The following is an 18,554-nucleotide window of genomic DNA, read 5'->3' as shown; positions in this document are numbered from 1 at the left end:
GCTATAGCGTTCATTGCCTTCACAAACTTTTCGCAGGCGTAGTCGACGTGATTGTTGAAGCTTAACCGTTCGTCGATTATCACTCCCAATTGCTTCAGTGCACGCTTCGATGCCATCACGTGCCCTCCAACGTCGATCTGCATCCACTGGACCGCTTAGCGGTATTTGAGACTCCGAAATTCGAGTCGGAAAAATCCAATTTTGAAACTCAAAAATCGACCTTTCAAGTTCGAAATTTTAAATTCAAACTTTTTAGTTTGAGATACCGAAGCTCGAAATTCGAAACTGGAAATATGAAATTCACAAATGGAAATTAAAAATTTAAGATAGATGTTCGAAATTGGAAACATAAAATTCGATTTTAAATTAAAAATTTGAAATTTCAATCGAAATTTGAAATACCAAAGTTTGGTGTTCCTAACCTGCAAGTTCGAAATTCGAGGTTTTCGATTTCTAAAACTTTAAACTCGAATTTTTAGATTCAAGATTTCAATTTCTAAATTTGAGATGCCGAAATTCGTAGTTCAAAACTGAAAATTCAAAAAATTTAAATGCGAAGTTCGAAATTTCAAATTATATATTCGAAATTCTTAATTCGAAATTGAGACACCGAAATTCGGAGTCCAAATTCGAAATTTTAAATTTACGATACTGAAATTCGGCTCTGGAAATTGGAAATTCGAAACCCGGAATTCGGAGATCTAAATTGAAGGCTCGAATTTTTGATTTCGAACTTTTAAATTCCAATTCTGAGATTCCGTAATACGGAGTTCGAAATTGGAAGATCTAAATTCGTAACTCAAAATTCGCTATCAATAAAAATATCAAATTCGAAATTCGAATTTTGAAATGCTAATTTCGAAATTTGAGATGCCGAAACTCGGAGTTCAATACTGGAAGTTTGCATTTCGAAATTTTTAAATCGAATTTCTGAATTTGAAATTTTCGATTCGAAATGTGAGTTTTCGAAAATCGAAATTCGAATCTCAAATTTTGATATTCAAGATTCGAAATTTGGAATACCGAAATTCGGTGTTCGAAGCAAATAGTGCAAAGTTCGAAATTTCAAATTCGAAATTTGAGTTTTCAAAATTCGGAGTTCGAACCTGAAAGTTCGAAATTCGAAACTCAGAATTTTAGTTTTGAAATTTTGAATCCAAAACTTGGTGCCGATGTTCTAATTCTGAGATTCCGAAATTCGGAGTTCGAATCTGCAAGATCAAAAGGCGAACCTCAAAATTCGAGCTTCCAGTCGAAATTTGAAATTCGAATTTTGAGATTCAGAAACTCCGGAGTTTTATACTGGAAGTTTGAAATTTGAGATACTGAAAATCGGAGTTTGAAACTGAAATTTTTAGTTCCAAATTTGTGGCACCGAAATTTAGAGTTCGAAGCTAGAAGTTCGGAATTTAGAGTTGGAGATACCAAAAGTTGGCGTTCGAGGCTGGCAGATCGTAATTCGAAATTTCTAATTTTTAAAATTTCCGATTCGAAATTTGAGTTTTCTAAAATCGGAGTTCGAAATTGGAAGCCCGATTTCGTAACTCAAAATTTAAAATACAAGATTCGAAATTTGGTGTTCGAACAAATAGTTCGAATTTCAAACTCGAAATTTGAGTTTCCGAAATTCGGAGCCTGAAAGTTAAAAATTCGCTGCTCAAAATTCGACATTTTGAATCTGAAATTTAATACCGAAATTCGGAGTTCGAAATCGCGAGATGAAAATTCGAACTTTCAAATCGAAATTATAATTTACATAATAATTATTCACATACATATTATATTTCTAGTTTTTTTGACGTGAGCCATGTGTTTTGCTTTTTTCATCGATTTTTGGGAACGTGTCCAATGGAAAATAGACAGAGAACGAATTACCAAAACGGTGACAATTCACCTTTTTATTGGACATATTGAGAAAAGATATGTCCTCAAGCAGGAATCGAACCTGCGATCTCCCAGTCTCTAGTTGGGTGCGTTAATCACTCCACCATCGAGGAACTGCGATGATTTCTTCACAGATTCCCCAACGGTATCGTGATTATCACCACAACCCCAATACCTTTCAATGGGCCCATCTACCTCCAATGCCTCTTATAAGCAAATCGTCACCGCCCCTTCTCAGGCAGACTCACTCGTTATCTATTTTTAGCTCTAGTGGATCGTGTTCAGACTTGAAATATTATTATCACTGTTTACGTCCCAATACCTAGCTCAGACGCCGCCAGACTTTTGTGTTGAATAGAGCTACGGAGAGGCATATTGAAGTCTCCCCTCAAAGCCTATCGGCAGATGGTGACGATTGGCTTATAAGAGGCATTGGGGGTAGATGGGCCCATTGGGGCTGTGGCGGTAATCACAATACAGAATCTCCGGAGTGTTCGAAATTGTATGTTGGGAATTCGAAATTCAAAAATTGAAATATAATTCGAAATTTGAGATTTCGAAAACTGAAGTTCCAAATGTCAAACTCAAAACTTGATGTGTTCCATAGAGAGCTCATCGATGTTTCTCTCGTTAAACCATCGACAAACCGACGCCCATAACCGCTTGTTTTGCACGAAGCTGCAAGGATGGGCAATTAACTACTTAAACAATGTTCTTACTGTTAGAAGAATTGCTGTTAGAAGTGATTAGGATAATTTTTTTTAAAACTTCAGTACTCACCCTTCTGGCCGTAAGTGGGGCATTGTTGGAAATTTCACTTTCTTCGGTAGTGCTGTGAACTCCTGTATGAATTTTAAATTTCCAGCATTATTTCATTTTGTTTCAGCTCTCACTAACGGGGATATCTAGGTCCTTTACTAGGAATTTTCGGGGAAGAAAAGTTCTTTATTTCCCTAGAACTGACAAGTTCAGTAAAAGAAGGACCTTCGTACGGTTCTTCAGAGTGCATCACTAGAAGACAAGAGATCAAAGGGATTTATCTGGACAAGTGGCACAGGCGTAACTCTTTTAAGCATTTCTGCATACGTAGATCGTTCTATGCAAGATCACCTGATTTCATGTGGAGCCTGGTCACAATAAAGGCACCTTTCAGCATTTCTCGAGCAAACAAGCTTCTTCATGATACTCTCCGCACTTACTGCACCCTTCTTTATTATCTCAATTGGTGGCTGTATGACACAACTTCTTACATGTAAGACAGTTCTATAATGACGTGACTAGGCATAACAGACCCAGCGAAAGTCAATCGAAAAGAGTTTGATTGGAAACTTGTTTTCATCCCATCTAAGACCGATACCGAATGCAATTGCTCGCATTGAAGTAACACAACTGACTGAAGCGAGGAGTCCTTGAAACGGCCAGCTTCGAGTTTCAACGTGTCTTTGACGGTCAGACTCGACTCAGTGACCACACCGTCAATCTCAACCTCTTCACGAGAGGTCAAGGTACATATACGCGACATTCCAACGTGAAGAGCTGATCGCAAGCAACCGCGTTTTCTTGCTTCAAGTCAGACAACCAGCAACCCGAACCTTATGCGGTCTAACCCTTGTAATTTTGGTGACGGCTGATTACGCGTGGGGAGTATTGAGATTAAAATAAAAAGAAATGCATTTTGTATGGCTGGCAGATGCGAAGTCATAACATTATGAACTTATCGACTAGTTGAATGATATCGGCATAGTTCAATTGCACCTCTAGGTGGATTAAAAATGTCTTTTCTATATAAAACACTGTTCTTTCCAACACATGTACCGACCGAACTATGTACTTTACGCTTGCTTCGGCGCGCAATAAAACGACAGAAACTGACCGGGGGGGGGGGGGGGGGGGGGGGGGGGGCTCTCTTCTTGCAACATTTTAATGTTTGCTTTACACTATTTGTTTATATGTGACACCCGACGGGAGCTATCCAGTGCTGCCAAATATATCTGAAGCACCTTATCAACCATGAGAAATCGCAGTTTATTAAGTAAAAAATGTCAGAAATCGAGCTATAGAGCAATCCTAATGTTACAGTGTCACACCTACATTGACTCCACAAAATTGTGCGGTTGCTGTCAGTGTTGCCAGTCGCAACACTAAGGAACAAAAAATCATCAACGCTATTAAATTATGTACAAAGTCGCCTACATCAGACCCGCAATCTTTCCCCTTATTCGCCGAGGTACCCGAAATCTACAATCACGCAACAAATAATCCTAGCAAAAGAGAGAGAAAGAGAGTGAGACAGCAGACCCGAGCGGAAAAGAAAATGCACACATTTGTTTTTCTTAAATGGGAAAAGCATATCATTACGCTTTTTTTGTTAAACAAAATATTTTTTTTTCTTTCGCTCCACTGCGGCGGGGGACTGCACAGAAGCAAACACACGATTTCCCAGAGAAGAAAGCAGAATACATATATGAAATAGTGATAGTGTATAGAAACCGTATTTAGTTTTGGCGCCGTTGCTGCCAAACAGGGCAGGGTTCCCAGTCGAGGAAATAACACAACGAGCTTTAGTTATCCTGTTTTAGGTAGATGTATTTACAAAACTTTTGGAAAATGGAAGACAAAACAAAATTCTAAGATGAACGTTAAACACAAAAGTCAACGTGAGTTAAAGCAAAGTAAGACTGTTCTGCGCGTTTATATACACACATACATATATACAATGGAAAAACAATACAAATAGACAAACTAATCTTTGTCTTATGCTGAATGACAAACTAAGTTCGTTTGGAAAATACAATTCTGACAATAATAAGTGTTAAAAACATCGTCAAACAAATGCAAATGTTCCTAACAAAGTGAAGTAACTTGACAAAAAGAAAAATAAAATGTGGGAAAATAGTCTGACGAGAAAGATCAAATAAGGGAGAAAAAAAACAAAACATAAATAACAAGAAGAATGATCGAAGTTCCTTTTTTTCACATTGAGTAAAAGATTTCAACGGGGCATAGTCGTGAAACCGTTCTCCCCTCTCTGTACTGTACCGTATTTTAAGTACAATGTTATTTTAATGCTCTAACGGAAAATAAAAATCATATTTTAAATGTAAGCTGTGAAATATGATCTTTACACATGGAATATTAATTGTGTTGGAAGTGTTTCTGAAAGTATGAAAAATATGTAATTGATATATATATATATCTCTATAATCTTTACTATAGACAACGGATACGTATGATAGTCACATTTTAGAAATGATTACACTAGCTTTGTAAATGTATTAACCGCTACGAGTTTAATATTTTTTAGGTAGGAATATACGTTTAAAATTGAACAATATTGAAAAAAAAACAACATTTGAAGCATGATATTTTCCCCCTGAATCATTGTACATATTCCCATTCGTGCATCGCAAACAAACACAACAAAAAATCCGTTCTTCCAACCGCACAAGCAAGCCATGCAGTAGGGCACAGTGTAAAAAATTATATATTCTAATGCAAAAACTCAACAATTGTTAGTTATAACGCGAACAGACTGTCCGAGATTTCGGAGAAAAAAAACGCTCGAAAATAAAATCAGCTGCCAACAACAACCCCCCACACGGTAGACCAGCGGGTAGCCGAGTTCAGCTTCGAAAAGAATGCATTACACGATCGAAACGTCAATCCAACGGATCGGATATTTACTGTTTAGGTTCAATCATTCATATCACATGACAGTTGAGCCTCCGTTCACATACCGTTCGCTATTCGACAAATCGAAGTAGGCACTGTTTGACATGAAAAACGCTTTCGAACCGTTCGAAAACGCTAAAAATGACAGATGTAACGGAATGATTAGCAACTGGAAGTTGTTCCTGTATTTGTTATTTTTTCCTTTGCAACTGCAGAGCGGAGCTCTGAAACAAACTTATTTCTGATACAGAAGTACACAAGCTAGGAAATTTTCGTGAAGGTCAAACGAAGAACTTCCGCTGGTCTACGGTGTATCGATACGACTTAACTTTTCCCGCTTTGAATAAAAAAAATCAACCCTATGCACTAGCAATTAAAAGTAACTCAAAAAAGCACACTACCACGTACAACAATAGTCATTAATACTCGCTCCACTGTGACGGACGAGTCAAAACATACAGCCTGTATATAGTCTTTCATATTGTACAGTCACATATGCACTCGTAAACACACATACACGCACGCACTAGTGAAAACAACTTTCCTGCCAATGACAATGATGATGATGATTTAATTATAAAAACGAAACAAAACAATAATAGCAATAAATTTTCAACTTCCGACGAACTCACTCACACGCACACACAAACACATACGAAACGCAGAGATGCAATGCAATAGAATAATGCCCCTATAGAAACTCTATGAATCTTAGTTGTAAACGAAAATAATCAAACATTCGTATGTACTGTTAAGTTGGACGAGACGACAGGAGATATGTCAATTGAAACTAAACGACTATTAGCGTATAGGATCCGGAATGATAATGTAAAAACAAAGCAAAAAAACGGACAATATTGTACGGAGGAGCAAAACAAACAAACGAAAAAAAATCACCATGATTTTTCAATCGAAGCACACACAGAAAAAGTGAAAAACAAATGCCGCCTTCAATCTGATCCGGGTGCGTTGGTAATGAGCCGTTTAAATTTGTAGGACACTAATGTAACTGATTTCATTTTTGGATCCAAGTTGGTCGAAGCTGTCATTTTGTATGGATTTTGTAAACATTTGAATGGCTTGAATCCAAAAACGAAGTCAGCATAATTCATTTTTACGGGGAAATTGGGAGAAAAGTAAACCACTCCTGGGGTTAAAGAGGGCGGTAGTGCAAAGAAAAAAGAAGAGATATCAGTGTGCGTATTTTAAACGTCAGATATCTTAATTATGTCACTATGGTGCAATAACAAATAAAAACAAAACAGCGTACAAAAAAAAGAATGAAGTAAAACGGCCCTCAACGAACAGTCAGTTTAATCGAAAAAAAAACAAAACTTGCAACCCTGTTATTGCAAACAAAGTCAGCTCATTTTAACTAATAAAGTTTTATATTCGTTAATGAAGTACAAACCAACCAGTCGGAGTGAAGAGGTTGTTTCCCGTAGTAACTATCACTTTCTGTCACCGAGTGTCATCTCGAGTTACAGCTTGACGTCTATGGAAAGGTTTCTGAAACGTCAATTCTTACGAGCTCTATACAACCTCACACCAATCAAGCGTTAAGAGCCTCAAGAAATTCACGCTTTGGCTGACGATTTCTACCGGCATATGAGGGCTTCGGTAAACTTGAGCGAACTACTCCATTATTGCGACACCTCGTTGGAAAACCTTCTTTGTTACAAGCTGTATCCAACTATGCTACATGCCTGGGATGAGAAAACCAGCAATAACGACGACGTTACCTACGGTATGCTGATCGACTTCCTAACCAAGCTGACGTTGGTCGTGACCTACCGTGAAATATCGGTCCAAACAAACGATTACCACCAATGTGACCGTCCGCTTCCACCCTCGAAACCGTTCAAGGTGGTATACATTACAGCTACCGATGGATCCAACTGCAGTGCTCCTCAGTGTCTTGCCCATTTAGAAAGGCACTTCCCTTCCCAATGCCTTGCATTTTCCAAGATGTCCTCCCACCAACGCCGTCAGCTGATTCTCCAGAACCAGTTGGAGTTGTTTCCGTAGTGGACATCAAACCAGGAACTGCAGCTCCAAGTTATCCTACCGTAACTGTCACAATAAACTGTACGAGTCAGCAACGCAAGCTACTCCCCGTCATAGATCAGACCAGCAAGGAGATACTCGCACGCGTGCTCCAAAATTCCACATCCATGTGGAACTTCATAACCTAAAAGCTTGTGATTTTCCTGAATCTTCGGTGATAGCGCAGTAACTGGTATCGGTGTATCCACCGAGAAGATCAAGTGTCAATCGACTGCTATGATCAAGTTGAAGTTGACTCCGTACTCCACCGAACTGAGTTCCTGAGACCAACGGCAAATCATCCCATCGTTCCGATCGCCATTTCTACGTTGAATCTTCCGAAGTTGTCGCAGGCATACTCCAGATTCCACATCTCATACGACATTGACAGATGTCGGTGATGAAATGAACCACGAGCATGGCAGCAAACTTTAGAAATAGAAACGGTATTTGGATCCCATATCATTCCATCCTGTCCGGTGTCTGCTATCTGACCCCTGCCGATTTGAAGCCTAGAACAAGCGCTGCAGAAGCTCTCTACCAACTAGAGGCGGTACTCCGTTGACGAAAAACAGTGAGAATAACTTTACGCTACGACCACCATTCGCGATTCGTTCGGTAGTCACCTTGTTCATTTGCCGCTCACCCGCGATCCGTTTGTCAACCTCCAGAACCATCGCCGAATATCGTTTCCTGATCCTTGAGAAGTGAGCTAGAGCGTGATCTAGCAACCAAGGAAGCATACTGCAAATTCGTGGACAAAAACGCACGAATGGCGTACATGAAAAAGTTTGTCGATCCAATAGATGACGTAAACCCGCAACACTACCTCATGGCGTTCAAGGAATCCATCACAACTGCGAAAATCCGAGTTGTTTTTCGAGGCTTCGTGCAAGACATCGTCTGAATTTTTCGTCAACAATGAACAGCTTCTTCAACCTGTCGTCCAGGAGGACCTGCTGTCGATCGTTATGATGTGCCGAACACACCCGTAGCCGACATCGAGTAGATATGCCGGCAGATCTAGCTGCACCCTGAGAATAGTAAGTTTCAATGCGTTCTCTGACGTCCCAAGCACGCTGGCAACGTACAAGCCCCGAACTGTTATTGAATTCGTGCTATTCCGCATCTCGCTGCCTTCAATTAATTATGCAGGCTTAAGGCGAAAGATCAACTGTCATCAGCAAGTGATGTTACCCCGGATTTTAACGTCGATGATTTATTGTCGGAAGCAGACAATGTCCAATCCGAAATCCGCTTTCTCCAAGAAACGTTCGCCATGTTTACGTCAGCTAGCATTCTGCTAAAGAAGCGGGCATCCAATTTCTCCGAAGTTCTTACCAATGTTCTGCAAGAAGACTTCGCTCTGTTCCCACCGCATGATCACCAGGTCGAACAATCCGTATCGACCAGCCTCCTGGCAACCCTATACCATCATATGGAGTTTGACAGCGACCGACATATATGGGGCGTTATAGCTATAAAGCCCCAAACAAAGAATTATGTTCGGCACTATGCTCGATATTCAAGCATTCCACACGACGTTTTGCATCTTGTGGGATGATTTAATAATTTAATTTAATCGACATTTTGTAACTAAATACAGCTTCTAATCATTCGGTTCAAAATCAATGTTTTGCATTTCATGGCAGCGATGCTGGCTGTACAGAGACGTCGTCCTTGACAGGGAGCTGGTATCGACCCTAGAACTCACATGAGAGCCGCTTTAAGATCTTGGCTTTGGCTAAATACGCTAAATGTTCCCTATATCGCGAAGATCTTTGACCCTCCAGGGCTGGCTGTTAGCAAAGCTGTATATGCAGTGCCTGTAGACTTTGACGAGCGACACAGGAGATTCATCTACCTCCGCATCTACAAAGCGAATGGAAGGAGTTGAAATATTCGCAATGCGTATTCTCAGATTCATGTCGCACGTCAAAACAGAATCAATTCTGCTTCACGTTAGCTCCGATGCCTCAGAGAAGGCATATTGCACATGCTGCTACGTCGTCTGAATCCAACGCAGGGATCTGCGTTCAGCTGCTAACGAAGTTCAAGGAACTTCGCTTAGAATTGTGTGCCGCCGTGTTGTCGACAAGCTTGTACGAAAAGGTGATGAATTTTTTTACTATATCTTGCGAAGTTTTCTTCTGGGTTGATTCGACGATTGGACTGTCCTGGTAAATCGAGTGTCAAAAATTCAATCCACCTGATCCTGCACATGGCAGTAGTTCCCGCAGTGTCCAACCCAACAGATCTTATATCCCGAGGTGTCAGTCCAACCGATATTCTGAACCTCAAGCTTTGGGGCTCTATTCTCACAGTCACGTCACCTAGTGACTAGAAGAAAATGTTTCTGTAATCACTAGGTGACTACAGAAACATTTTCTTCTAGTCACTAGGTGGTCGTTGCGATATCGGGATATCCTTTGCGAAGCGCCGTCGCTCCATCGCGTACTGGATGCGATATTTCCTCTGCGAGTTGCCATCCAGAAGACTAAACCAGAGTCGTTGGAGTCTATGCGAGATTGATCTAGCCTTGTGTTGCGTAACCCAATTGTAAACTAATTTTGATGCCGGTACTGCCTGGTAAATATACCCATACTACTAGCCACTGGGGCTGTCGATCCTATCGTTGAAATACACAGTCAGTCTACTTATAGCAATCGAACAAACTAGTTCGCTTTTACTCCGCGATCCGAAATACCTGAATAGTTATCTACCGGTTCTGTGCATCGTTGATTTTGTCGGAAAGTAAGGCCGTGAGTTCGTTGGGAAGATCGGTCAAGTTCTGCGGTATGGACACAGTTTACAAGCTGTAGACAGGATTCGAACCTGTGCGGGTATAACCCAATGGATTACACAATAAGAGATGTTTTCCAAAGAGTTCGTGAAAATAGCCCGACGTGATTCCCTTCCGACGTCGCTAAAGCGACTCTAAATAAAGCTGTACAAAGACAGCCTTATCCGACTTGGTGAGATTCTAGTAGGCCGTAGTTTACGAAGATATGAAACAGTCCATAATGCTGCTTGCGAAGCATCCGCTGTCTGTGCTGTTATCCGAGCACTATCACAACAATCTGCTACACGCAGAACTGAAACTGGCGCTAGCGCAAGAGGTGCTGGATGATTGAAGGACGCGACTACATGTTTCCGATAGTAAGCCCAGTCTGATCCAGCAAACTATAGTGAGCTTCGCGCTCTTGCGAGTGTCACCATTCAGACCGTTCTCGGTACGCAGGGTAGACTATGGTTGGCCAGTCTACGCAAAATCACCGATACGCAACCGTGCGCTGACGAGTGTATAAATGGGATATGCGATCTTCGTGTGATTCTCCGCCAGCGCCGTCCACATCGGAGTGGTCTTCGAACTATCCATGCTAACAATCCTGGCTACCCTCCGAACCTCCATAGTGACTGTTCCGAACGACGACCAACCAGCATCGGGGCGCGAAAGGGTTACCCGGGCGACACGCAGTAGAAAATGAACTATAGTTATCAGGAGTGCCAATGCACGCAAGTTAAAGTGAGCTAAGTGTCATGCAGATTAATTATACCTACTTATACACGAACACAACAGATTAAAATTTCTTACAGCTAGGACGTCATACAACAATTATAAAACTTATAAAAAATTGTAAACCCTAGTTAAAATCGTTGGGCAGTGGACACAGAAAATTTGGACTAGAAATGTAAGATTTTTTGAATTATTATAAGTTGAACTAACACCTAATGGATTAAAAATATTTACAGCTTAAAAGCTAACTCTTGCTCAAAAGCAAACACGAGTTGTGCTAATCGGAGGTCCCAAATCCATAGCTGTTCCAACAAACTTTTAAGATTTCTATTGTAGAAATCTCACGGACCAGGAAAATGCCTCGCTCCAAGAAGAATGCTGGTTCTGCTTCGGCGAAAACGTGCCCAAGTAAGTATCTACCATTTGACGACTCTAACCTCAATTTGAGTGTACGTGAGGAATGCGACGCTGGCATTGTCGGCACTATAAATGTGCGTCCTGGATCGGCACCAAACGTGGCAGCTAGCCGGTCGACTTCAACAAGCTCCCGTGCTATCCGTGTCGGTCTCAATCTGCAGCGTCTTGAAGAGGAGAGGCGTTTGGAGATGGATTTTATCGCCAAAAAGTACGAGCTTCTGCAAGCTCAGCTTGAGCAGGAGATGGATGGAAGCAGCAGCAGAACTCGTCGATCATCTGATTGTGGTACGCAGAGGACAATGGACTGGGTGGAGAGTCAATTAGTTACGACAGTGAGTGTCAGCACCGAATCATATCAGATTCCCGTGGGTACTCACTCCCGGACCGGCACCATTCCCAAGGCTGTTCCAGTGCTACCGGTGATAACCTCAACCGAAATCGCTGTGCATGATGAACAATCGAGGCCCAATCAAACGGATCGGGTCGATCAACAGCGGTCGGAGTTGCTCAAACCTACATCCGGCGTCGACTACCAGAAAAGCCATCGTTGTGTGCACCATCCCATACTAATCGTTATGGCTTGCAAAGTACATCGCAAAATGCGGTGACAACTAGTGCAACCGTATGCAGTAAAGCAGGAGGCGGTCTTAGCACTATTTCGCCGGATTATCACGCCATACCGACAGCTGTTAATTTCTCCATTTCACCGACTGGTACACCGGATCGCATAACGAAGCAGTTGTTTGATCTTCAGCAACGAGTGGACACTCTGCAGCAACAGTTGTTGGCAAAAGCAACCTACCCAATCCAACAGGTTCGGCAAACCCAGCCAGCTGCATCTGGTCCAACGAAATCTTCGGATATGCCAGTGCGCGTTAACAACAATGTGAGGGTTACGAACGCGGTAAGTCAAGTGTGTCCCAACACCATCGCTACTACCACCGCTCAAATAAATATCACAAGCCTGTCTTTGTTCGACTCGCCGCCACCCACGCGATCATTTGCTGTGATCAATAAAACGCCTCCGCATGCCATAGGAATAGAATTACCTTACCAGATTCTACCATTTGTGCCGGCGCATATGAGTACGCCCCAAGCCCAACCAACATCCCCCTCTGTGTATACGGTGTCATCCTGTTTGTCTCCAATTGTGTCGCCGATGATACCAACGTCTGCCTCCACCTCCGCTGCCGTTTCCGTCGCAGCCGCCGATATTCTTCCGCGGCAATTATTCTGCACTGCCAATTCACAACAACTCGCTGCCAGACAAGTCGTTCCCAGAGAGCTGCCGGCTTTCTCCGGAGATCCAGTGGAGTGGCCATTGTTAATGAGCTGCTATCAGAATTCTACAGATATGTGCGGTTATTCTCAGGGGGAAAACCTTATGCGGTTGCAGCGCTGCCTCAAAGGAAACGCATTGGAAGCCGTTCGGAGCTATTTGATGCATCCATCATCGGTCCATTTGATCATCGACACTTTGAAGACACTGTTTGGGCGTCCAGAGCTAATCATCAACTCATTGCTGACGAATGTACGTGCTGCACCAAACCCTAAGGCGGAACATTTAGAGACGTTGATCAGCTTCGGATTGGCCTGCAAAAATTTCTGCAGCCATCTCTAAGCCGCAGGTCTCCAAGATCATTTGGCGAATCCCCTGCTGTTACAGGAGTTGGTAAACAAGCTACCAGCCACCATCAAGCTCAACTGGTCGCTATACAAACGTCAACACGCTGTCGTCGATCTCACCACGTTTGGCTGTTATATGGATCAAATTGTGACAGCAGCTAGTGAGGTGACGTTCACGAACGAAGCCGACGGACCCCGCGGCAACAAGCAGGAAAAGCAAAGGCCGAAGGAGAAAATGTACGTTAACGCCCACACTGCAGAGGAAAAGCCAGCGGCAACCTTCAACAGAGTCGGAAGGATAATAAACCCAAACCCTGTACAGCCTGCCAGAAGGATGGACACAAGATAAAGGATTGCCACGTTTTTGGAAAGATGACCCTCGGTGACCGCTGGAAATTTGTTGAAGAGCGATCTCTATGCCGTCGCTGCTTATTTTTTCACGGAAGATTCCCCTGTAAAGCGACACTCTGTGGGGAGAACGGATGTGCGGACAGACACCACAAACTACTACAACCTGGAAAACCTGAACTACGCCGATCAACTGAAACTCCAAGGACAACAAGTACAGTTACGATTCATCGGCAGCTCTAGCAGACGACTTTATTCCGGATTATCCCGGTGTCGCTAGACGGGAATGGCAAAACAATCCAAACGTATGCCTTTCTCGATGATGGCTCAGCCAAGACGTTGGTGGAATCGACGATTGCTGAACAACTTGGAGTGACTGGTGACGTGCACCCACTTTGCCTACAGTGGACAAGTGGTATTGAGCGGGTGGAAGAAGAATCCCAGTTGATTGATTTGGAGATTGCAGGAACAGAGAAGGCAAAGCGGCATACTCTGAAGAAGGTGCACACCGTTAAAAGTCTGAATCTTCCTGATCAATCACTAAACTACAGCGAACTGTGCGAACAGTTTTCGCATCTTGGAGGTTTACCAGTCCGCAGCTACTCAGGCGCTGCTCCCACAATTTTGATAGGTTTGGACAACTCGTTCGTGATGGCACCGCTTAAAATCAAAGAAGGAGCCAGAGGTAGTCCAATCGCTACAAAAACTAGGCTTGGCTGGACAGTCCACGGAACCAGGCCTACTAGAATCGAGCAATCAGTTCACCATCTGTTCCACATAAGCGCTCATTCACCCGACCAAGAACTCCATGACCTGGTCAAACAATTTTTCGCAGTGGAAAGTGTGGGACAACCATCAACCGTGATTGAAAGCGATGATGATAAACGTGCACTGGAAATTCTCGAAAGCACTACTCTCCGGACCACGTCAGGAAAGTTTCAAACGGGTTTGCTATGGAAATATGATATTGTGGATTTTCCAAAAAGCAGACCAATGGCAGAGAAAAGATTCCGCTGCCTCGAACGTCGTCTAACATCGAATACCGAGCTGTACAACAACGTCAGACATCAGTCGAAAGAATATCAAGTAAAGGGGTATGCGCACAAGGCGGATCGGCAGGCCAGTTTTGATCCTAAACGAACCTGGTATCTACCCCTTAACGTCGTCACGAACCCACGGAAACCGAACAAGGTTCGATTAGTGTGGGATGCTGCAGCGAAGGTTCAAGGGCAGTCGTTTAACTCAGCTCTACTTGCTGGTCCGGACCTACTTGCACCGCTTCCATCAGTGCTATGTCCATTTAGGCAGTTTGGAGTGGCTATAAGCGCTGATATCTGTGAGATGTTCCATCAGCTTTTCATTCGCTCGGAAGATCGATCAGCTCAGTTATTCCTATGGAGAGACGATCCTTCCATGCCTATCGAAGTGTTCATAATGGACGTGGCAACTTTCGGCTCTACCTGTTCTCCATCAGCAGCGCAGTTCATAAAAAACCGGAATGCAGAGGAGTTCGCAGAGCAGTACCCACAGGCAGCTGCTGCAATCATTAAACACCACTACGTGGACGATTTTTTGTACAGTGTCCATACTGAGGAGGAAGCAGTACTGCTGGCATCGCAGGTTAAGCTGGTGCATTCGAAGGCGGGTTTCAATATCCGTAATTGGCTGTCAAACTCACACAGCGTTCTAACACAGGTCGGGGAGTAGCCTGCAGAATCGTCTATGAAACTGATGGTGGACAAATCGGCAGGGTACGAACGAGTTCTTGGAATGATTTGGAATCCAGAAGCGGATGTTTTCATCTTTCAAGGCGTGTTTCGGGGTGACATACATACACTCTTACTAAATGAAGTTATCCCGGCGAAAAGGGAAATTCTACGGGTTGTCATGAGTATCTTTGACCCTATTGGCTTAGTAGCTGTTTTCGTCGTCCATGGGAAGGTACTCGTACAACACATATGGCGGGCCGGGCTGAGCTGGGATGAAATAATATTCGACGAAATGCTTAGCCAATGGAGGCGGTGGGTTCAATTATTGCAGGAGCTCGAGAAAGTACAAATACCACGTTGTTACTTCCCTTGTTACCCGCCCGAAGACTATCGTTCCTTGAAATTGCACATATTCGTCGACGCCAGCGAAGAAGCCTTTGCAGCAGTAGCATATTTTCGCATTGTCGAAGGGCCGAGAGTTCGCTGTTCCTTGGTATCGGCAAAAACGAAAGTGGCTCCATTAAAGCTCTTATCTATTCCCAGACTGGAACTTTCAGCGGCCGTTCTCGGTGCGAGGTTGTCTAAGTCTGTTATCGATAACCATACACTTCCGATAACTCGTAAAGTACTCTGGAGCGACTCTAGTACCTGCCTTTCCTGGTTGCGGTCGGATCCCAAAAAGTATCGCCAGTTCGTTGCCTTCAGAGTGACGGAAATTCTTGATCTGAGCCAGGTTGATGAATGGCGTTGGCTTCCATCCCGTTTAAACGTGACAGACGAGGCAACGAAGTGGGGCAAGGGACCAAATATTAACTGCGAAAGTCGCTGGTTTCAAGCTCCGGCATTCTGACGCAGGACACACCGATATTTGGCCTCAGCAGAAAGTGAAAACAGTGGATACTGCGGAAGAACTACGTCCAATTCATCTTCACCACCATATTGTCGTGCAACAGCTTGTTCAATTTGGAAGATTTTCAAAGTGGGAGCGCCTTTTGCAAGCTATAGTTACGTGCACAGGTTTGTGAATATTCTTCGCTGCAGAACTAAAAGGGAAGCTCCTTCGAGGAGGAACTGGTTGAACCGGAACGAGTTGAAGAGAGCTGAGTCAACAATTTGGAAATGGATTCAGCATGAGGCTTATGGAGATGAAATTGTTATACTCACCAGGAATCGAGATCTACCCGTAGATAAGCAGTCGAGAATCGAAAAGACCAGCAAAATCATAAAACTTTCACCATTTTTGGACGATCAAGGCATCTTGCGGATGGACAGCAGAATGGCGAACGCTCAACAGGTGTCTTTTGACTTTAAGTTCCCTATAATCCTTCCAAAACAACACTGCGTTACGAAGCTTGTCGTTGATTGGTACCATCAGCAGTACAAGCACTGTAGTGCAGAGACGTCAGTGAACGAAATGCGCCGTAACGTATCGGAGATGAGAGTTGCATTTAAACAAGCCAGGAAGCAGTGCCAGTGGTGCAAAGTTTACAAAGCTTCCCCAGAAATTCCCAGAATGGCCCCACTTCCTCGAGCTAGAATAACACCACACGTTCGCCCTTTCACTTATGTTGGCGTGGACTATTTCGGGCCTATGCTTATTAAGCAAGGTCGCAACGAAGTAAAGCGCTGGGAAGCGCTTTTCACCTGCTTGACCATACGTACATCTCGAAGTCGTGCACAGCCTCACTACGGAGTCTTGTAAAATGGCGGTTAGACGGTTCATCGCACGGAGAGGAGCCCCACTCGAGATATACAGCGACCGGGGCACAAATTTCGTTGGTGCCAGTCGCGATCTCAAAGAAGAACTTCGCCGAATCAACAACAATCTGGCTGGTACGTTCACTAACGCAGACACTCAGTGGCGTTTCAATCCTCCCTCTACGCCACATATGGGAGGATCATGGGAGCGCATGGTCCGGTCGGTTAAGAGCGCGCTGGCATCACTGTCCGTCGTGCGTAGGCCAGATGACGAGACCCTCAACACGTTTGTCAACTCGAGTCCTCTGACGTACTTGCCAATGGACGCAAGAAGCTCTCACACCGAACTGTTTCATGATGTTAAGCACCAGTGGAGTGAACCAACCGGCCAGGGAGCTAGTCGACGGTAAGAATGTGGCTCACTGCAATTGGGCCCGGTGTCAGCAGTTGCTGAATCAATTCTGGAGCCGCTGGATTAAGGAATACCTCCCGACGATCACCAAACGCACTAAGTGGTTTATTGTATATAAGTTCCGTATTATAGATTGAGTGTTGCCGGACAAGTACGATTCCTAATCGAGCGAGAGCTGACCGAGACTGCGTTTATTAATTCTCAAGTACGAGATCGTGGGCGTATGTATGCGTGAATGATTGCGTTTGCGATCCACGTTGTATTATCGCGAAAGAATCGGGCGATTGTATGTTATTGTGAGCGTTCATTTCGCATGTACTAATGCGTTTCTATAGCTGTGTGGTCGTTGCATGATCCCGTGTACTTTAGAGTGTTCGTCGAGATAGAAACAGCAAAAGAAGAAACAACACGTGCATTAGACATGCGTTCAGTAAAGATTAGATGGACGTATGATTCGTATACAACAATATATTAGAGAAAGATCTATTGTGTTAATCATGCGCAGAACGGTTAGGATATTAATTTAATTGAAAAGTGATAAAGGCAAAACATACAGCACATGACAAATGTACATTACTATTCTGAACGCCATACAAATACTACCAATACTAACTACTGGTTAAAATTTGGTATATTTTGTTCAAATTCGTTATTTAAAAAATTGAAGTTTTAGATTTAAAGTCTCCACCGAGAAGTTTTTTATTTATTTTTTATGAATCAAAGCGTGCGAATCGACTGCAACTTCAAATTTAATGCAGGTAAAAGGAAGACGCCTCTTCAATAAAGCGAAAATAGCGGGGAACTGTTTAAACCGCTCTTACCTGATACAATGCTGAGTTGAGAAATTTAATTAGCAATTAACTGGAAGGTGTGAAGTATATTTTTCAATATTATGAGCCATAGTACTCAAGGAAGAGCAAGCAGTTGAAGGAAGAAAGCTTTAGAAAAGCGTTGAATAGGGTCATATGAGCAAGCTTCCAGTTGTCCGACGATTTAACCCTTTGTCTTCTACAACAGGAGTCAGTTTGTGATGCTTTGAAATTTTTAAATGCGAATCACCTGAGTTTGCGGCATGCCATCAGAACTCTACGAAAAGACCAGAACCAGACAGCAGAGTGCTTGAACCCGGTCAAGTGACATTATTGAAGACAGTAAAAATCGTAATGCAATTATTTAGGGCTATATTGGTGGCCCTGAGTAAAGCCAATATGTTGGTGTCAATGGT

Source organism: Topomyia yanbarensis, chromosome 1, assembly GCF_030247195.1.
Source record: "Topomyia yanbarensis strain Yona2022 chromosome 1, ASM3024719v1, whole genome shotgun sequence".
In the NCBI taxonomy this organism is placed as follows: domain Eukaryota; kingdom Metazoa; phylum Arthropoda; class Insecta; order Diptera; family Culicidae; genus Topomyia; species Topomyia yanbarensis.
The sequence above is the reverse complement of the archived record's forward strand: the minus strand, read 5'-3'. Positions refer to the sequence as shown.